We start from the raw sequence: 22,403 nt of genomic DNA, 5'->3' as shown, positions 1-22,403 counted from the left end.
AATAAAGGTAGCATAACTGATTTTAAGCTAAAGAAAATGTATCATGACTTCTAATTTATCATCATATTATCTTCCTATAAAGTCTAGATAAATGCATGCATGTACATTATATGTACCCCGTTGACCAATTAACATTGTTGAAACAAATGGAAATTAAGCATCACTTCCGCATGTGAATATATAGCTAACACCAATTGACATTGATGTCTTCGAACATTTGGTGAACTCTCATAATACAATCCAAACTGGATAGGATTGAATTTAGTTGTTTTCCAAAGCAATATGTTTCCTAACACAAATTATGCACATGAAATAAAGAATAATGCAATTTGTATTTTTAATTTATGCGTAAAAAAACTCAAAGCATGTTTGTGCATATGAAATTGACTAAGTTTATAAATTCAGCAATTGGCCTAACCTGAGACAGTTTGGAAAAATCGTTGTACGAAGTACGTTGAGAAGAAGTCGAACTCTGACTTAAGTTCTAACTGAAGTTTTGACTCTGAGCTTGAGAAGTGTTAAAGTCACGACAACAATTCAAGAAACATGCTCAAAAAACAATCAAATCGGATTGTGAAATAATAAGTTACTCTAACACTGTATTGTGAAATCATAATGCAAACTTACTAAGTCTTAAACTTCTCAACAACCGGATAATGTAGGTTGATGAGCAACCTCGAACCTGACCAATTGTTACATATATTTGGGTTGTCATTGACAACAAAATGGAAGCAAGGAACTCAAGGTAAATAGATGGTACGTAAATGATAAAGCTATAGAGTATTTTTTCCATAGTGTTACATCAACTATATTCCCATACATAAGGAAAGACATTTTTCGGGTCATTATCAAACTTATACAAAATTCTATCATCTGATGTTGACAAAATAGAAAATAATACATTTTCTATTTATCAATGTTTAGTTTTTTTGAATAAGAAAAAAATATGCATAGTTTGTTGCGATATAAAGGTGCAATATATATATATATATATATATATATATATATATATATATATATATATATATAAAAGATAAGCATAATTTTTTTAGGCATCTATACCTTTTTTGAAGAAAAGACATCTAATATTTTACTTTTAATTAAAATCAAAATTTTATAAAAATTATAAGCATTAGCGTAACAAAAAAACAGACACGCATAAAGTATTACTCTAAACGCTAATATGTGTGTCTGTATATTTGCGAGGTTGAAGAAAGAAAATAAAAATATTATGTATCATTAAATGAAAGCGTAAATAAAAATATTTGTGAGGTTGTTATGATTAAACGATATTTAAATTAAATATTTAAGTGATAAAAAGATAATAAAATTAAATGAAACCTCCTTTAAAAAATTAAATGGAACGGCTAAAAAAATTAAATGGAAGAAAAAAAACGTATTGAAATATAATATTTGAAAATAAAATAAAATGTTCCCAACGTGAATTGAAGAGAGATACTTGTGAAATAAATGGTCGAGAAGTAGTTTTTTGAAGTACCATTCAACAACTTATGGCCAAAGTTCATTCCATTCAATTTTATGCATTAAAAAAAGTACATTTTTTAGTAAGTATTTAATTAATATTGTACTTGGCCTAACTTCTTCTTAAAAATGTAGAGAAGTTGGAAGAAAAGAAAAACTGGTCAAACGGTATCTTAATCTCCCACAATGCCAGTGTAGAAGCAACTGAATTTGGGAGAAAAAAATTAGAAAATAGTTAAAAATAAAAAATTGGAAAATAGTCAAAAGTTTTTAAAAATATGAAAATAGTTAATAAAAATCGGTGAGGTAGCACTCAACCAAGCAATACTAAAAAAAATTATATGCATCAGCGTAACAAAAAACAGACGGACATAAAATATTACTTTAAACGTTAATGTGTGTGTGTATATATTCACGAGGTTGAAGAAAAGAAATAAAAATATTTGGTATCAATAAATGACAGCGTGAATAAAAATATTTGTGAGGTTGTGATGATTAAACAATATTGAAATTAAATATATAAGTGATAAAAAAAATAATAAAAATCTTTTGAAAAAAAGATAATAAAATTAAATGGAACTGTTCAAAAAAATAAAATAAAATAAAGTTAAATGAAAAGAAAACATATTGAAATATAATATTAAAAAATAAAAGAAAAAGTTCCCAGCGTGAGTTGAAAAGAGGTGCTTGTGAAATATATTGTCGAGAAGTAGTTTTTTAAAGTAACATTCAACAACTTTTGGCCAAAGCTCATTCGATTCAATTCTATGCATTAAAAAATGCTCCCTTTCTAGTAAGTACTTAATTGATATTGTGTTTGACCTAACTTCTCTTTAAAAATGTAGAGAAGTAAAAAATACCGGGTCAAACGGTATCTTAATCTCCCACAATGGCAGTGTAGAAGCAACTGAATTTGGGAGAAAAAAAATTGGAAAATAGTTAAAAATAAAAAAATTAGAAAATAGTTAAAAAAAATTAAAAATATAAAAATTGGAAAATAGTTAAAAAAAATCGGTGAGGTAGCACTCAACCAAGCAACACTAAAAAAAATTATATGCATCAGCGTAACAAAAACACAGACAGACGGACATAAAATATTACTCTGAACGTTAATGTGTGTGTGTAAATATTTGCGAGGTTGAATAAAGGAAATAAAAGTATTTGATATCATTAAAAGACAGTGTGAATAAAAACATTTGGGAGGTCGTGATGATCAAACAATATCTTCTTATATATTAAAGTTAACAAGTAAGCCCTAATTTTAACCTAAATCCTATTGCATAATTTTACTGTTTTAACCCTAATGTTCACACCTAATCTCCTATTTTCATGAACAATCTTCTTATATATTAAAGTTAACATGTAAGCCCTAATTTTAACTTAAACCATATTGCATAATTTTACTGTTTTAACCCTAATGTTCACACCTAATCTCCTATTTTCATGAACAATCCTAATGTTCTCTCCTAATCTTCTTATATATTAAAGTTAACAAGTAAGCCCTAATTTTAACCTAAATCCTATTGCATAATTTTACTGTTTTAACCCTAATGTTCACACCTAATCTCCTATTTTCATGAACAATCTTCTTATCTTCTTATATATTAAAGTTAACAAGTAAGCCCTAATTTTAACCTAAATCCTATTGCATAATTTTACTGTTTTAACCCTAATGTTCACACCTAATCTCCTATTTTCATGAACAATCTTCTTATATATTAAAGTTAACATGTAAGCCCTAATTTTAACTTAAACCATATTGCATAATTTTACTGTTTTAACCCTAATGTTCACACCTAATCTCCTATTTTCATGAACAATCCTAATGGTCTCTCCTAATCTTCTTATATATTAAAGTTAACAAGTAAGCCCTAATTTTAACCTAAATCCTATTGCATAATTTTACTGTTTTAACCCTAATGTTCACACCTAATCTCCTATTTTCATGAACAATCTTCTTATATATTAAAGTTAACATGTAAGCCCTAATTTTAACTTAAACCCTATTGCATAATTTTACTGTTTTAACCCTAATGTTCACACCTAATCTCCTATTTTCATGAACAATCCTAATGCTCTCTCCTAATCTTCTTATCTTCTTATATATTAAAGTTAACAAGTAAGCCCTAATTTTAACCTAAACTCTATTGCATAATTTTACTGTTTTAACCCTAATGTTCACACCTAATCTCCTATTTTCATGAACAATCCTATTGCTCTCTCCTAATCTTCTTATATATTAAAGTTAACAAGTAAGCCCTAATTTTAACCTAAACCCTATTGCATAATGGCTTAAATATGTATTTGATCCTTGCAATTAGGGGTCGTTTAAAAATTGGTCATTTTAATCGTTAATCCTTGCAAACTAGCCTTGCAATCATTAATCATTTAAAATTTCGTCCTTTGACCAATTTAATCACTGCCACGTCACTAATTTGATGACGTGGCAATCACTGTCACACATGAAATTCCAATTTTGCCCTTAAGAAGAGGACAAAATATTGAAGAAAGAATTGGAAATCCAGGGGTAAAATTGGAATTTCATGTGGCGTGGCAGTGATTAAGTGGGGAGAGGGACGAAATTTTAAATGATTAAACAATGCAAGGGTAAATTGTCAGGATTAGCGATTACAGGGACTAATTTTTAAACGACCCCTAATTGCAGGGATCAAATACATATTTAAGCCTTGCATAATTTTACTGTTTTAACCCTAATGTTCACACCTAATCTCCTATTTTCATGAACAATCCTATTGCTCTCACCTAATCTTCTTATATATTAAAGGTAACCCGTAAGCCCTAATTTTAACCTAAATCCTATTGCATAATTTTATCGTTTTAACCTTAATGCTCACACCTAATCTTATATTTTCATGAACAACCCTAATGCTCACACCTAATCTCATATTTTCATGAGCCCTAATTTTAATCTTCTTATATGTTAAAGTTAACAAGTAAGCCCTAATTTTAACCTAAATCCTATTGCATAATTTTACCATTTTAACCCTAATGCTCACACCTAATCTTATATTTTCATGAACAACCCTAATGCTCACACCTAATCTCATATTTTCATGAGCCCTAATTTTAACCTAAACCCTGTTGCATAATTTTACCGTTTTAACCCTAATGCTCACACCTAATCTTATATTTTCATGAACAACCCTAATGCTCACACCTAATCTCATATTTTCATGAGCCCTAATTTTAACCTAAACCCTGTTGCATAATTTTACCGTTTTAACCCTAATGCTCACACCTAATCTTCTATTTTCATGAACAACGCTAATGCTCACACCTAATCTCCTATTTTCATGAACAAAGCAAATCGGCATCGCTTTATTTCCCCTATTTCTTCAAAACAAATCGCCCTATTTCTTCAACAAAACAAATCGCCCTATTGGAATAAAAGGGTTTTGAAAGATTATAGCAACATTTTTTTTGTTAATATTACACTTTTCATCCAAATTAGAACTGAACTCTCTTTGTTAAATATTTACCACAAAATGCACCTGAATTTTGCAATCTATATAAACAGGTGGAAGAAACATTTCAACAAACAGTTAAAGGGTATCATTTACGGTAAAGGCCAAATATTCGATAAAAGGAAAATTATTTAAATAAAACATTTTACATGTTGAGGTTAAGAATGAACTATTTTTAGGTACATAATATATTATTAACATATAATTTTTACAAAAGAATGAAGTAACATTTTTTCAAAAAAAAAAAGAAAAATATGAAGTAACATACCAATAATATAATATTGACATATAATTTTAACAAAAGAATGAAGTAACACACGATTGATAAAAATTAATATTTTTTTGGTGAATAAGCGTGGTGTCTGAGGTTCGAATTCCAACATCTGCATATATTTGGGACCACATATTTCATTCTCTTTGATATGCATTGAGATTTGTTTTTGTCTACTATATCTACAATGTATATGACCCGTGCGGCAGCACGGGTGGAAAGTCTAGTTGAAATTAAAATAATTGATATGTGTTTGACCTAACTTCTCCTTAAAAATGTAGAGAAGTTGGAAAAAAGCCAGGTCAAGCGATACCTTACTCTTCCACAACGACAATTTAGAAGCAACTGAATTTGGGTGAAAAAATTGAAAAATAGTTAAAAAAATAAAAATTATAAAAGTTATTAAAAATATAAAAATTATAAAATAATTAAAAAAAGGTGAAGGGCAAAATGGGAAATGCACCCTAAAAATGATGAGGTGGCACTAACCACACCCCATCAATAGGAAATTACTAAAATACCTCTCCTAGGGCAAAATGGTAAAATTCTAGGGACTTTTCTTTATAATATTGTAAGTAGATAACAGGTAAAAATAAAAAAAATGCATATCATAATTCCAAAATTCAAGAAACAATGATAGTAGATGGAAGAGAACAAATGAGTGGATGAAAGAGAACAAATATGAATGTGTGTATTATCGAAGAAACAAAGTGGGCAGAGGTACATAGTTTTTCCTTCTTCAGAAAGTTGTATATTTAATTAGTTATTTTGCAATGGATGTTATTTAATTTTAATTTTTTTAATCAACTAGTTACAAACCCGTGCTTCGCACGGGTTGAATAACGTATCTTGTAATAAATTTGTTCTAAACGAAAAATGAGCAAATTAAAGAATATTGCACAAACATTAGAAATATTTCTCAAAGCCTTACGAAGTCTTGATTCATGAAATAGTTAAAAACCCGTGTTTTGCAAGGGTTTAATATCACGTTTTTGAAATCTTTTGTTGTACACGATAAATTAGCAAATTAAGGGAAATAGCTGCATTTTTCAAAGAAATGGCTGTCTTTTTTACATTTTAGCAAATTAAAGGAAAGAAGAGAACATAATTATTGCACACGGATGATCAAGTTTAAGGAAAATGCAAACTTCATAAATGTGAAAAGCAAGTAAGCATACTGCACAATTCCTAGCTATATATTATAAACATCTCGCACAAACTTAATTTGCACGCTAATTAATAGATAAGCTATCATGTGTTGTTCAATTTTGAAGGCAGACATTCTTGAGCCCATGGAATGAACGAATGCAGGAAGCATGAAGCATTGTAAGCGTGTAAATGAAAAAATTGGAAATATTAGTACACTTTTGATTACAAGGGATATATTTGATGATATCACAAAGCAAATGAACTTTTTATCAATCCAAGTAATAAATGAATTTGATATCACTAAAAACACTGCTAACTGTGTGTGGAAACCAATCTTCTATAAATTCACAAATATATTATTAGTCCTTTTTTCTTATACGTTAACAAAGTAATACAATAAAGCATAGTCATAAGAAAGTATAATGTATTTAAGTCTATTTCACTGTGTCTAATTGAATCTTCACAACAGATGTTGCAGTGGAAAAACTATATAGCTGATAGTATAAATATGTTTCATTTTTTCTACCTAAATTGGATGTAACAGCTGCAGTGAATGTTTGTCATCATCATCTTAATTGTAACAGATGCAAGAACTGAAAATTGATAGCTTAAGAAATACATAATTGAGGCGCTGAGTTTCTTGTATGCAAAGAATTTAAAAAGTTCATAAGGGAAGAATGATATTTCAAATGTCATAATTATGAGAATTGAATTCAGATGCAGGAACTCAAAATTGATAGCATATGAAGTAACAAAATGGATAACATATCGAAGACTATACTTATACCAAAGATAATGATAATTTTTCCTTAATGCCGAACTTGGCAGCAGAAAGTACATAAGGCAACTAATAAGAGTACATCTCACAATTTGTTGATTACTTAATCATCAAATCACTAAAGTGCTAAAAAGTACACACAACCAATAGAGTACATTTCTCAACTCAGAATAGAACCACTCTAATGCTTTGAAAACAAAAATATAAAGCGACATGATTAATATTACTAATTCTTCCAGAAATAGTGCTTAAATTGATAAGATGGACCATTTCCTCCAGTGCTTGCTGATGGAGGCATTTTTGTTCTCAACACCAACATTGGAGGCGCACAATGATAGACAACCCTATGTCCCCATTGTTAGCTGCTCCCGTGACACCTAATTTGATATTTGCTCCTTCAATCAACTTACGCGCGTTGCACAATGTTTGCCATTCACCAGAAAAATCACATGACAGCTGTTCATTATGACAGAATTCCATAAACAACTTCCAAGTAAAGCCCAGGAAATCAATGACAGTTAATTCAGTTTTCACAGCCGGAAATGCAGATTGACAAAAGCCAAGCCAATTCAAATTATGCACATAGACAACTGAATTAAATATGTCCGACTCCATGTAAACTCAATGCGTAGAAATAGTAAAGACTGCAGCTGCTACTCTGCAGCTGCTGCTCTGAAATGTATGCTTTGAATAAACTCAAGTGCTAACCATACCTTTCAGAGCAGCAGCTGCACAGTCTTTGGCATACATGGTAAAGTTTTCTAAGCGTGCCATGTTTAGCTATAATAGCAAGAATGATCCGATCGTACGGAAATGGTGAACTTGATGTGATATGGTTTATGATCCTACCTCTCAAGAATATGCTACTCACTTTAAATATAAAGAAGAATTACTTGTGCTTCATTAGTAGAGAAGAGATGATGAAGAAATGCATTCTTGAGTCAAATAAATGAATAAATGCAGCAAGCATGATTATTCCTATAGTTTTGTTTCTTAATAATGATGAAGCATTTTGGCGCCCATGGCATGGCAGTACATGGATTATTCTCTATGGTTTTGTTTCTTAATGTGTGCTAATGAATTTTTTTGCTGATTTGAAGCTTGGCCATGTTGGAAATTCTAGCACTAAATCAGGGCTTACAAAGTCCAAAGATGTTGGTGGATTTACCAAAATGAAATCTTCATCATCTTCAACTTCAGGGTCATCTGCAGAGATTATTTTCCAGTGAAGAACAGGACAACCAAGAATTCAAAACCAAAACCTGTGTTAATCGAGCTCGCCACCAATCATAGTTATCTTTTGACATCTCCTCCCAGTTATAAGTAGGAAAGCCTCAATTGTGGCCATTTTTATCAAAATAATCAGGAGGTGCCTCAATAGAAGTGTTCATTCGGAACAAATTTGGATAAACTCCAATGGGAAGATCTCCTTTTAGAATCACTCCCTTATTTCTTGCGTATTCTGAAGCTTCGAACAACTGTCAGATTAAGATGAAAGCAAACAATAAGACATTTTGTGTTAACTGATTTGACTGCCATCTAGAACTTAAAGTATGGTTCAATATAACTAACTTGTAGATGTAGATGTAGATGGTATTGAACATAGTAGTGGAAGCAAATTATCTCATAATGCCGACTTTCCTTGGATAAAAGTTTCTCTAACTGCAAAACAATGCGAAATATACAATTTTAATAAGATATGTTTCGAAGTTGAAAAGAAAAGAAAAAAGGAAACCTAAGGTGTATACCTTATCTTCTGAGTATTGAGCAAAACGGCCCCATTGACTTCGTTCTGATGTTTCAAATAAGTCTTTTAAGAAACAGAAGGCAACATAGGGTTTCAACCAACCCAACCCTATCACCATCAAGAACAAAGCTGAGTCAGTGTAGCAATTTTAAAATGAAAATAAATAATCAATTATGAAAATTCATTACAAAGGAGAGGAAAAGATAATAAAGATAAAGCATCTCTTGCCAACATAATAAAGCAGTCATAATGTGTAGTACTAAAACCTCATTCTCAGAAAAGAACTGCTGAAAGGAGCTCGAATTAAGTATCAAATCTTTCTCTTGATTGAAAACTTTCTTAGCAATTGAGAGTTTAGTAGCCACTGTATCAAATCTTTCTCTTGATTGAAAGCTTTAACCGGTATGAAGATTTTCAATCCCACAGACACTCACTCCTTCCAGGTGTCCTATTTTAAATGAGTTGTCCTAAAATTAACTGACCCTGTGTAAAATTGATACTGCTTCATATTTTCTCAGGTTGAACAACAGATCCTAACAGAGCAAATTAACAATAGAAATTAAGAGTTACTACAGTTGAATTTAACTATTACTGAAATCACCAAGCACCACAATCAATCATGCTTCTTACTACCTCGCACAATCAGAAAAGGTAATTGCATAGTCACAGCAAGTGATTCAATCTGACATATATGTTAAACATAGAACAGAATCGATGACACTGAAATTAATACAAAAAAAGGTTTCTTGAGCTTTTACTGCCTCACAAAGAACTGAACTAATGATACTATGAAATGAATACACAAAAGGTTTCTTAAGCATCAACACTTTAATTTCTTCAAAATCTATTCAAAACATTCCAATGCAGAAACCAAGGAAATACGAAAAGTTCTTATAAAAACTAAACTTTTGGAATAGTAGCTTCTTGTATAAGTTGACATTAGTTTCTGATCGCAATTTTCTCATTTAACTCCTTTGTGAACAGCGTAAAATAAGCTAATAAAACTTTTCCAAAAGTGATGTATTGTATACCCATTTCAATCGAAAAGATTCATAAGATAGACTGACAATGTTCAAAAAAGTAAAAAACCACTACGCAGCATTGAAGAATATCTAGAACCACATAAACCATAACGAAAATTGGAAAGGCAAAAAAGAAAAAGGAGACATAAACCAAGCAGACAAGAAAAAGAATCTTCACCTGTGAAAAGCTTGAAAGCAGCTGGTCTACTTCTCCTGTGTAATCCAAAACACATCTTGCTTCTTATTCATGTACAACCCCGGATCAGCAATTATAGGCCTTGCACGTTGATGACTAATAAACAACACAAGCACATCAAATAATCAATCTCCATCCCTAAAATAAAACAAAGCAACAATGATGGATAAATGAAAAGAAAACTCACTCTTTCCATCCAATGTCACTGGTATGATCGATGAAATTAAGATCCAGCGGCAAATAGCTAAATGTGTGAAGTAGATCTACTCATCCAAAACCAACAAAATAAAAACAACAGTCAATTCTCAAAGCCAAACATCATAAAAAACATAAAAAATCTTAAATTTCAACGCTCAAAATAGATCTCAAAGCCAAACATCATAAAAAACATACAAAATCTTAAATTTCAACGCTCAAAATAGATGAAAATGTAGAGAAATTTCATGGCACAGAAGGCAAAATCCAAAGTATATTCAGAAATGCACATGTAGCAAACAAAATCTGATTGAAGCGTTGGTTCATGACACAAAACACAATCACAAAATTCACAATCACTTACTTGAAAGACCAAAATCGAACCGTCACAGTTACATTCTATTTAGTTTTATGAGAATCCAATGGCACAACCTCTGGATATAACTGTTACGGCTTCCTACGCATTGACGAAGACGCAGGTGAACTTGGAGCGTGATTGGAGGCTCCATAAAACCATTTAGATGACGAAGTTGTTAAAGATGACGACGAATTCGCACCTTTCATTGCTTCAATCCTTTTATTGCTTCAATCGATCTGAATCATTTTGATCACACCGAACCTACAACAATCAACAAAAAATTAAATAAAATGAATAATAATTCAGACAATTCAAATAAGTAAACTATCAAATCAGCCACACATAGCTTAAAATTTCTTCAACTCGTAAAAACCGATCCAAATTGTAATTAAAGATGAGTAAATTACTTCTTTTTTTATTCTAAGAAGAACAACACAAATTTCTCTCTCACAACAAACCAAGTATTTCTTTTCACTCAAATTTTTAAAACCCTTTTCTGAATAACATATATTTTGTAAAAAAATTCTGAAAACATAATTTTCTGAAAATTTCTGTCAAATTTTTTACAAAACAGAATCAATAAACAACAACACAAAACCAAGGAATCAAAACCTCAATTAAAATAAAAAAAAAACCTTTTCTGAAAACATGCAAGCAAAGTTCAAACCAAAACCCACAAAATTTCTGGAAAATTAAAATATTCGACATGCAAAACACTGATTGAACAAATAACACAAAAATAATCCAATCATGATTTTCAATTGATCAAAGGAAGAGGAAGTTACCTACAAACAATGAAGACCAAAACCAAAATTTGAGGAAGAAGGAAGAAAGATAACAGCAGAGGAAGGACCGCTTTTTTTTTTCTGAGAGAAGGAAAGAACGATTTTTTATTTTGAAGATGAAATGAAATGGATTTTGTACCACTCCATATATATATGGGAAAGGCAGAAATTACTAATTTACGAAAATGCCCTTCCATAAGGGCAAAATGGTAAAAAAAAAAAAAAAGGGACAAAGATTGTCCTATATAGTAAAGTAGATAGATGCATGAATGTGAGATTTTTTTTAGGCAAAAATCAAATATTTTGGTTACCTATCATTAAATTGTATGACAACAACATCTACTAAACTACTATATAGGACAATTCATGTCCATTTTTTTTACCTTTTTACCTTTTTACCTTTATGGGGGTATTTTCGTCAATTAGTAATTGGAAGAATGGCTTTGTTGTCTTTTCCCATGGAGTGATACGATCTAAAAACGCATTCTATCTGGAAAGAAGAAAAAAAAAACGCGATGTCTAAAAAACGTGTTCTCTCTCACCTGCGATCTTCACCGCCGTCGACCTTGCGGTCGCTTCACTAAAGGTTCATTTCTTTTTGCTTTAATGGATTCGAAATCATCATCGGTTGCCTTTTCTGTGATTTTTGTTTGGTTGTTTTCTTTGATTCACGATTGCATGTCAAGCGTTGTTTTTTTCTGGAATTTTTTTTGGGTTTTGATTTGCATGTGTCGGGAAATCTATTTTTCTGATTATAGGGTTTTGATTCTTTCGTTTTTTGTTGTTGGTTGGTGATTATGATGCTTTGTTTTCATGATTTTAGGGTTTTTGCATGTTTCTAAAATTGGTGTTTCTGATATCACTATTTTTGTATGTTTGAAGGACCCAATGATGTCAGAATTAAAATGAATGCTGGTGGAATCTGTGGGAGTCATGTTCACTACCTCAAGGTAGATAGTTTTTCTATTACATCTGATTTCAATATGATAGATTGAACTTGGTCTAATTATGGAAATGGTGTTGAATTTGTTTTATTTTTGTATTTGATTTGATTTATTTATTGTGAAATTTAACACTCACCAAGTGTTTGAGTCTGAGTAAAAAGATTTTTAGTTTTGATATTGATTTTGTTTTGGATCTGTGTTGTTGATCTTCTTTTGTTCATTTTTGTGTTTTAATTTTGCTAAATATTTGAAGAATTCCATTTTTGTGTTCTTTATAAGTGTTCTTTATCTTCCTCTCCACCTAAATTTTCAGATTTCTTCATTTAATCCACTTTTTGATGTAATCAGTGACTAGAAGAATAAGGTAGCAGCACACACTTCCGCGACGTAGGTAAGGTTTTATTTCCCTTGGAAAAGAGAATTTGGAGTTTTGTAGCCCATAAAGTATTATATGTATTGAAAGTTTTGGTTAAGCTCATAATTGGGATTGCATGTGTGTTAATTGGAGCTGTTTTGATTCTATTTTGGTGTTAGATGCAAGAAAGTGGATTTTGAAGTAAAGTAGAAGCTTGGGGTCTGATAGCAGCTTGGAGCTTTTGATGGGAATCAACTCAAAACATGTGAGTTCCTGTTAGTGTAGTACTACCCTTGAGTTTGGTTTTATGAAATTGAGTGAGATAACATAAAAAAATTAGGTTATTTTGCATGATTAGAAATTCCCCCAAATGAATGCATTGATTTTTTTTATTGTTATTACGTGATTTTCTATGTTTCTATATGTTTTATGTTGGACTGAAATGACAAGAATTGCTCAAAGTATAATATGCGGGAAAGTGCTGAAAATTTGTGTAGAAATGCATTTGATTGAATTTGGCAAGGATGTTAAAGTTCACATTACTTGCGAATAACATTGTTATACCATTGTATCATAGTAATAATGTCTTAGACTAAGAAAGTAGATGTAGAATCAATTGAGTAAGTTAAAGAAAGAATAGATTGAAAATTCTGCAATTTGCAGCTTGGCTACCCTGTTAGTAAATTGATAATAGATTTTTATACATAGATCATTTGAGAGTGAAACTTGAACCTTTGTAAAGTAGACAAAAATACCTACAGAACAGGCTCAAGAATCGTTGAATTTCATTGAGTAAAGTATGAGAAATTCATGTTGTAAGTTGAGTAAAAGTTTCTGCTCTGTTTCTGTACATGTACATGTTCTTTAGTAAAACTGTACAAATTGGAGAATTAAACACCAAAACTAAAATTATATTTATAATCTTGACATTCTAAGCTTTCCAAGGAATGTTCGTTTAGTCAATTCGGACGTAGTTTGATATTTTAATTAAATAGACGAAGTTGAAAATCTGTCTACTAACAAAACAGAATTTTTGATTGGTTTTGTAGAATTGTACGCACGTATGATGTTTGATGAAATGCTAATACTCTAACACAGATGGTTTTTTTGGCATAATTGATGACATGGAAAATTGATTGCCTGTTTGGTTATATCATTTGTATAATCTAACAAAATCTTAATATGCGAATTTTAAAAACCACATACTTCTAACTAAGCATCACAAGAGATGATGTTCTGGGTGGGGGTAGTTTCTATCTTCCATTTAATTTAAAATGTTTCTATTTATGCTTACTATTGTCATTCAATGTGCATGAACTCAGAATTTGTTGTGTTCTTCATGACAATTTTGTGTCTTATATTACGCTTCATGTTGTAGGAAATTTGTCATAGAAACACACCACAAAATTTTGTTGAAGAAACTCTAATTTTATAGTGTTTCTTTCCCTAATGGTATGTGTTTCTTATTGTTTTATTTGATATTCATAATATATTTTGAATATTGGTTTGTAAGCATAAGAGGTTTTCTCACCTGACATTTTCAGTTGTAGGGCATTGGAGTTTTTATGCATTTTGTAATCATTCAGTTTAAACAAGTTGTGATCAAAATAATTGATTTTGATTGTTTTGTCTTCTTGCACTAAAATGTGTGGTAGTATATTGTTTTGTGTGGATTTCTGATAGTAATCCTGGCATGATAAAATGATAAGTGCATTTAATTAATCTTAAGTGAAGCCACAATTCTTTAATTATCTGATTTAGTTTCTATTCAGAAGGTTTCTCAATAAACTTAACTATGGATGCAGGTTTACCTATACATCACAAAAGAATTTTCTACTGACCTGGTATTCTGCTGACATGATAAAAATAGCAATGCTCAAAATTAATTATAGATTTATATACTGGAGTCCAATTTTCATATGCATAAAATCCATAAGATTATAGATACTTTTTAGTCTTCGGCCTGTCAAATTCGAGGTGAATGGGGGACCCTTTGCAAGGCCTGTAGGTTTGTTGAGTCTCAACAGATCAAGCTTGCTGTTTCTGAGGTGAAGACTAATAGTGTGGTCTATTTGAGATATGTTCGTGGACCCTCTAAGAGACGAGAGTTTCTCAACCCCGCAAATCATCATGTGTTAATTGACTCTGATGCTGCTGCTTTTTCACTATAAGGTATTTTGCTTTAGTCTTCCATTCTTATTACTTTAGCCGCTTTTTGTTCTGGTGGATTGAATTTTAGCTGTGATTGATATTCTGTCCATAATATGAATAAATATTGGCGATGATATTGCTTTTGTTGGAAAGGACATCTGGAATTTGAAGACATATATGGTTGAATTTGAATTCACATCTGTAAGTTAATATGTTTTGCCACTGAGAACCTCAATCCTTTTTATCTAACATCAGGTTTATGGTTGAATTTGAAATCGCATTTGTAGAATGTCTATACTTGGAACATTCTTTGTTTTGATCAAGCATATATGAATGTGAAGTTTTGATGTATTTTTCATTGAAGCAATTATATGTGTCATATATGTGTTTGGCATGACATGTAGAACTGATAACCGCTTTGTTTATATATGCGTGTCGTTGATTTCTTCACACCTAAGTAATCCATATATTTCATCCAGTGGACATTTGGTTGCAATTTTGTTACAATGTAGTTTCTTTTTAGTATGCTCTAGGGTTATTTTTACATATAGTTTCATCACCTGCGTATAGGTAAGCACTTTGTATAGACACCATCGGTTTAGATTTATCAAAAGTTGGCCTTATAATAGTTTCATAGCTTTACTTTGTATGCTGGATACCAAGGCAGTAATCCAATTTATCACTCATTGCTCATTCTTCTTTTTTATTCCAAACTATACTTTCACTGCTAATGCAGACAAGTGTGACATTATTTGTTAATTTGCTAGCACAAGGCAAGGCTTCCAACGTGTTTTGCCAAAGAGTATGGTGTGGCCCTTGACGACTATGTAATGCTGCGTGATCCGAAGCGAAATGTCACCGTTGTTCAGGTTGAAAAGAAGAATGGGAAAGTTTACCTTGACAATTTGTAGGTTGTGACATTTTTTGTAGCCATCATTAGGTCAAATTTTTGAAGAAGATCATGAGGTCAATTTTGAGTATATTCTTTTGTAGTTTTTGTGGCTTGGCTATTTTCTATATTTTCATCTATCTCAATTCAAAAAGAATAATATAAAATACAATTAATGAAACGAGCTCAAGTATGGATACAATTGAGAACACGGTGGATGCGTATAAATTAAATTTCAGCATTTAAATTGAGCACAATAAGGAAGGCATAATAAAGGAAAGATGTAAAAGCAATACAAAGAAGGCAAATCAATATGTGAAGCCTAATTTTGAGCAATTGCAGTATTGATTTATTGATATAAATAGGCGATTTGTTTAGGACACAATATCTTATATTAATAGTTGCCATTAACTTCTAATGGAATGGCCAGATGCTTAGCAAAACATACATCAAAGGTTTCTCTTCTTCAGTGGGTTTGGCATATTTCCTTGCTATCGCCGTTGTACATCAAAGGTTGGTGTTTCAATCTTTTATGTGCATGCATGTCTCTTTTTTTTGTTTTTGTGGTTTCTTTTGTTTAATTATTTGTTTTGCTATGAGTGTTCACCATTGAGCCTAATTGATTCTGAAATTTAATTTTGTTTGCATGGTATTTTAGTTTGAGTCAATTGATTTAGTTTTTTTTTTTTGGGTTTTAATTGATTTAGGTTTTCTAACAAAGGGGGAAATTGTTTATAAAATTTTGGTTGAAGTTTTTTTTGAGAGAATCTTACTGGATTTTGGTTAATTAGGTTTTTTCAGTTTCTGATTTATTTGTTATTGGAAGGTTTTGTCCCCATTTTTTTTTTTGGGTTGAAGTTTTTTCAGTTTCTGTTTTGGGGATTGCTTGTGTTATAGAATATTTGCAATGACTGCATAACAATACGTATGATCTGAAAAAAGGATAACTTAATTAGAAATTTAGCAATTAAAGGATGTGTCAAAATACGTATTTTTTAAAAGGATAACTGTTTTTGCATATTTTTTATAGAATATTTTTGTTCGCTCACCTGATGATAAAGAAAAATGGTGGAATGATTCAGCAAATATGTTTGTTCTTGATGTGTCAAAGTATCATGTTTAATAGTTTTATGATATTTATGATTTGGGAATTTTTTTTGGTGTTGAAGGTATTCTCAAAAGATTGTATTAGATTAATGTATCATTGGATTATGCATATTTGGATTGTTAAAGAATTTCTGAACCTGTTTTTCATCTTCTTATTGTTCAGGTTTCTTTGGGATCAACCATCAAGGTTTGTGTTTTGTGTTTAATTGCTTTGCATGTGCTTTTTTGGTTCAATTATTTTAATTTTTCTGTTCTGTTTTTTTAATGGTTTCTGTTCTGTTTTTTTTTTTTTCAGTATAGTTTTCTTTTCTTTCCTGCGGTTTGTTCTTATGCAAGTAGAAAGTTTTTTGAGTTTGGTTTGATCATTTGCATGTTGTTTCTTTGTGTTCTGTTTTTGGTTTTTTGTTGTTCTGTTTTTTTAATGAGTGTTGGTTAATGTTTTTTAAAATTGATTTATATGTTTTTGGGTTTTTTTTAATTTGATTTTGGTTGCATGTTTGACACAATTGCAAGATGTTTACACAAAAGTAATAAGCTGTGGTTAAGTTGCAAATAAACGGATTATAAGCCATTTGAATTAGTGTTTGTGATCAATTGATGTTAAAGATGACCATGGATATCATTTGCTTGATCATTAAGTAATTTTAAGAATTTGGTTCCTGTTTGTGTTATTTTTGTTTGCTATTGAATCATGATTTTGTTATTTCCTTTTGAAATCAGTTAGATTTTTGCCAACTTCTTTGGAATATTGAACTTATTTCATTAGTTGTAGGACTCAAAGATACGGCTACATGTTAAATTTTAATGACAATAACCTTTGGTTCTGCCATCATTGCATCATTCTATAAAATAAGTTTGCATACATTGAACTGATATAAACTTCTGATGCAAAATTTGGAATAGATGATGCGATTGAATCACTTTGGTTGCATGCAATTGATTGATTTAAATTGTTAAAATCTGATGCTTAAGATTGGTGACTTTGAGAGCAAGTAACTGAACTCATATTTGTTACACTGGTACTTTCGATCTTTGGTTAGCTTTTGCATTAGCATCGGATTGATTGAGGTGATTCTTACTTGAAAGTTTGTTAATATGGTGTTGGTTAACTTTGTCTTATACATTGAGGTTATTCTCAGTTGAAAATTTCATAAGCGCTTTACCGCAGGACCTGTTGGTTTATATGTTTATCGTTTTGACACTATAAGAAAATTAATGTCCTTTGTTTTTCCATTTTTGCCCTCCTAAAGGGTAATTTAGTAATCCTGTAATTTGAGAGAAGGGCATTTTGGTAATACTAATATAAAATGTTTAAGGTGAGTTCCTTTAGTTGTAGAACCCACCTCTTGGATAGTTTATGATTATGTTTGAGTGAGATAAATATTTGTGGTTTGTTGTTTTCATAGAGTTATCTACATCTCTTCCTAATTTGCAGTTTCTCATAGAGTTGCAGCAACACATCATATCGCATAAGAGGGTGGTTCAAGCGACTATGATAGATAGAAGGTTTCTAATTGCGGGGAGTGGCTTGCTGAACCTTTCACAAATCAAGGTAATATTTGTGGGTTTGATTATATAAAAAATCTTGGTTTGTGTTTATGATGGGGAGTAATAGTAGAGGAAAAGATGGCGAAGGAACTTCTGGAATTAACAGGGTTGATGATGATAATGATGATGATGATAGCTATGAATATTTACAAGAGATGAATTTTGTGCCTAATGAAACACTTCTTCACAATAACATGAATACCAATGGTTTTGTAGTTCCCTTTGTCATGCAACAGGTTAGAGACACATGATCCTTTTTTCATTTTCTTTCAATTTCTTTTATTTTAGAGAGATTTTTATGATAATGAATTTGTGAATTTCTTTGTTTTGATGATTTTTGGTTTATTCTGTTACAAATGCACCCTGAGCACTCATAATAATTGTATGCAAGTGTTAGCAACAAAGACTGTGTATATTTTTTTAGCGTCATTGTCTTGATCTTGAACATTAAAGGCTATGATTAATTATATTTTTAGTTGCAGTGTTTCTATTTTTAAGTGAAAAATTATATTAAGATATTCATGGATTTGAACTATATTTTCAGGAGCATATGAATGACTGTCGGAGTATGGGAAGCAACATTCATCCGTCTAGCCAGTCAAGGAAAATTTCCATAGGAGCTATGGCAGAACCGAAAGCCAGCTCAAGAAGTGGACCTCTAAGAAAGGGGTTCATTTTTGTCGTCCTTGGAATCAAAAAGAAATACTAGGTGTTTGTAAGCTTCTCTACTTTTTCAGGTGAGGCTCATTTGTAGTTTGTTTTCTTTCTTTGCAGTTTTTTTTATTGTAGATTTGTATATTTTTTTATGGTGTTTTTCATTTTACAATTAATTTTTTATGCTTGGTTGATATCACTTTACAGTGATATAGATGATTTTATATGTAGTTGTAAAATTGCATCCTTCATTTTCCTGATTTATTTTATTATTTTTTGCAGGCAGTGAAATTATTGGAGTGGGTTGTATTCTCAGGGTTCTGTTCATATCCAGGTGAGATTCTACTGTCTTTTGGTTTCCTTTTTTGTTTGTTTGTTGTTGTAGATGATCTTATATGTGCCTCTATATTGATTTTAATGGTGTTTTTTCATATTACAAGTAATTGTTTTACACTTCGTTGATGTGTAGGTAGTGTTATAGCTGCAGATGCCAATTTGAAATTAATTTATGCAATTTGAAATGACAAGTTTAAGTTGTCATACCACAAAGCCCTTGATTATTTGTTTGAGTAATTGCTTTGAGATCATAACTATTAGGCTGTGTAGTTGTTAGTGTCATATTTGATATTCATACCCTGGTTTCACTTTCCTAATGATTATGATGTTAGTTTGAAGGTTGCATTAAGATATTGCAAGTCAATGGACATAAATATGCAGCAAAGGTGATATTTATGAGTTTAGATGTGATTGTAAAATGTCTGGCTTTGGCTATCTCATCCTTCATTTTCCTGATTTCTTTACATCATTTTTGCAGGTTGCGAGATTATATGAGTGGGTTGTGTTATGCAAATTCAGGAGGTGTTACAGTTAGCTACTTTGAGTGGGTTCAGGTAACTTATATTTATATAATTAAACTCTGTTTTCATATGGATGCTTTTGCATGTGTAAGAAACTTATGATTGAATTTTATGTGGCACTCTTATTGTTATCTTAGGGAGTAGCTTCTTTGCTCAATGGCATGTTTGGTTTTGTAATCGGAAGTGCAACATCGGTGTACGTTTATCTCATCTCTTTCTCATAAGATTCTCTTTGTCCTGTTCATTTTCTGCATTATGCACTGCACTTATCAGTTGGTTTTATGATTTTTTTCCTGTATTAGGTATGATGGGCTAACAGGCTCTGCATCATTTCATAATTTTAGCATATTTTCTAATCTATGTAACTTTATGTTCTTTTTTTCATAAATTCAGATTTGACATTTCTAAAGGTTAATATCCTATTTTTAATGTTGTTCTTTTAGTGATATCTGATGCCTCACCCTTTCCTTTTCAACTAGGAAAATTTGGAGCATTTTTTACTTCTATACCTTTCAACCTGAAAAAATTGAATCTTTCCATTCAAATAACTAGATGATGGGAACTGTTGGGTATGACATTACTCGAGCACTCCTAATGACTGCTAACAATTTTACAACTATGCTTTTTGATTTATTTGACAGGTTACAAGAGTAGCAAAAATTACTAAGAGTTATGACCATTTGGAGCTTATGCCAAAGTCGTAATTCTACCGACACCACACCTACTTTCATCGTGAGCCGAGCGAAGGTCTCCCTAAATGAATGTAGTTGTATGTAAAGAACAAAAGCACAGAATGTTTTTGCCTACATGGTTTTTATTGACTAAATTATTTTACTAGGTGGTATAAGTGCGCCTCTGCGGGCTTGACAGTGTTGGGTGTATATATGATAGCCAATCATGCTGTTCGATACATCATGGAAAGGTGACATCGCAATGAATTGGAAAAAAAGGTACACATCACCGGATACAAAACCGAATACCGTTGAATGTCTTGCAATTAGGAAGACAAATTTACAATGTTATTTATGAACAATGCATATGCATATGATTCTACTTCATTTTACATTACTTCACACCTTTAATAATCTGAGATATCTGGACAAGATATCTGTTAAGATATCTGGACAAGATAATGGAGGTATATTGCAATGGTGTTGGAATCCGAGAGAATGCTTGAATAGGAGGTGATGGCTGGTGCCTTGTGGAGAGGACTGTTTTGGTTGCTGCTATGAGATTTTGGGCCTGTCAGTTATTGGTTTTTGGTTTATTGGCTTTCTGTTAGTTTTTCTGCAGCATTACTGCTGCTGTTTTTTCTATCAGTTTTGCGGTTTTGGTTGGCCTGTGCGCTTTTGCGTTTTGTTTTGCCGTTGTAACCAGCTTTGGCTTTTGTAATTCTCTTAAACCTTTAGCACTTCTTGTGCTTGATTGTTATTAATATATGCTGTTTCAAAAAAAAAAAAAATCTATCATTTTGAATTCGCAGCCAAAATACACTCCCTAATTATATAAGCCTCGAAATATAATTTTCTTTTCATAAATTTGTGCCTTCTAATGTTCACAATTTGTTTGGTGATATGCTGACTAAAACCCATTTATATTGTTGTCTCAAATGTATGCTGGGCTCATCAACAAATAAGATGGAGTGGCCGGCAACACTTTATTATTTATACACATCTAAAATTAAATTTAAGTTTATAGTTTAACGGTGTAGCTATGGTTGTATAGTAGTAAATTCGTGTTTGATATTGTTTATGTAATGGTTCAAGGGTGCATTAGATCTAGCATTTTATTACACACTAGCTTTTATTCATTCAATTAATAGGGAGTTCAAATTCAGCATTCTAGCTCTATTGTTAATGAAGTGCTAAACCAAAGGATTAAAACAAATTTTAGTACTGTTAAAAAAGAAACAATTCTTACTAAATCAAGGCATGGTGATGGAACATTGCTTTACCTCTATGCTAAAGGATCATTGCTTTTTCTTCATAAGACTCTATGGACTTTTTACACCTATTGCATAATCATAATTGATCTTGAAGCATAACACATGTATTTGAATCATGTTTGCTATGTGATAAGGATGAAGAACACCATATGCCACAATTACTTGCAGCACAAGTTAACACAAGTTAAGCTAACTTTTAGATAGAAAAACAGTTGTAACTACCTTCCTAATTTGTAGGAGAGTTAGTTATTATACTGTGAAATTAAGTACATAAGATTTCCGAGATGTTTTATTGTCTATCGTTGTTTTTCCGAACAAATCTAATGGATCGGGATTGGTATAAGGTCACCTATTGCTATTAAGAATCTAACAGAACTTTTAAAAAGTTTTTAACACAATAGTTTTTCGGTTGGACCGAGGTCCACTTCTGGAACCCCACCCGCATTAGTAGATGCAATGATCCTTTTTAGTTTATAAATGTGTAA

General features: G+C 31.3%; 1 long non-coding RNA gene and 1 other non-coding gene across 23 annotated transcripts; one reads left to right on the top strand and one right to left on the bottom strand.

The window, feature by feature from the left end:
- Nucleotides 1-7,168: 7,168 nt before the first annotated feature.
- LOC25501366 (uncharacterized) lies at nucleotides 7,169-11,570 on the bottom strand. Of its 3 annotated transcripts, XR_003007445.2 has the most exons (9): nucleotides 11,469-11,570; nucleotides 10,690-10,944; nucleotides 10,318-10,393; nucleotides 10,113-10,226; nucleotides 9,179-9,445; nucleotides 8,914-9,020; nucleotides 8,738-8,827; nucleotides 8,334-8,643; nucleotides 7,169-7,621 (listed from the first exon to the last, which is right to left on the bottom strand). It is a non-coding gene; the product is annotated as an uncharacterized protein (transcript). The 3 variants fall into 3 exon arrangements; XR_003007444.2 differs by having other exon boundaries at nucleotides 7,169-8,643; XR_003007446.2 differs by having other exon boundaries at nucleotides 7,169-8,643; nucleotides 9,179-9,395.
- Nucleotides 11,571-11,922: 352 nt separating this feature from the next.
- LOC112417081 (uncharacterized) lies at nucleotides 11,923-21,491 on the top strand. Of its 20 annotated transcripts, none has more exons than XR_005643739.1 (16): nucleotides 11,923-12,054; nucleotides 12,351-12,418; nucleotides 12,761-12,803; nucleotides 12,947-13,032; nucleotides 14,573-14,939; nucleotides 15,686-16,320; nucleotides 17,078-17,101; nucleotides 18,350-18,466; nucleotides 18,679-18,698; nucleotides 19,007-19,199; nucleotides 19,399-19,450; nucleotides 19,785-19,838; nucleotides 19,931-20,006; nucleotides 20,111-20,169; nucleotides 20,615-20,720; nucleotides 20,812-21,462. It is a non-coding gene; the product is annotated as an uncharacterized lncRNA (long non-coding RNA). The 20 variants fall into 20 exon arrangements; XR_005643735.1 differs by having other exon boundaries at nucleotides 11,924-12,054; nucleotides 18,350-18,698; nucleotides 20,812-20,923; nucleotides 21,078-21,491; XR_005643734.1 differs by having other exon boundaries at nucleotides 11,924-12,054; nucleotides 15,686-15,787; nucleotides 16,238-16,320; nucleotides 18,360-18,698.
- The last annotated feature ends 912 nt before the right edge of the window (nucleotides 21,492-22,403 follow it).

This window comes from Medicago truncatula, chromosome 8 (assembly GCF_003473485.1).
Source record: "Medicago truncatula cultivar Jemalong A17 chromosome 8, MtrunA17r5.0-ANR, whole genome shotgun sequence".
NCBI classification, from domain to species: Eukaryota; Viridiplantae; Streptophyta; class Magnoliopsida; order Fabales; family Fabaceae; genus Medicago; species Medicago truncatula.
The sequence above is the reverse complement of the archived record's forward strand: the minus strand, read 5'-3'. Positions and strand labels throughout refer to the sequence as shown.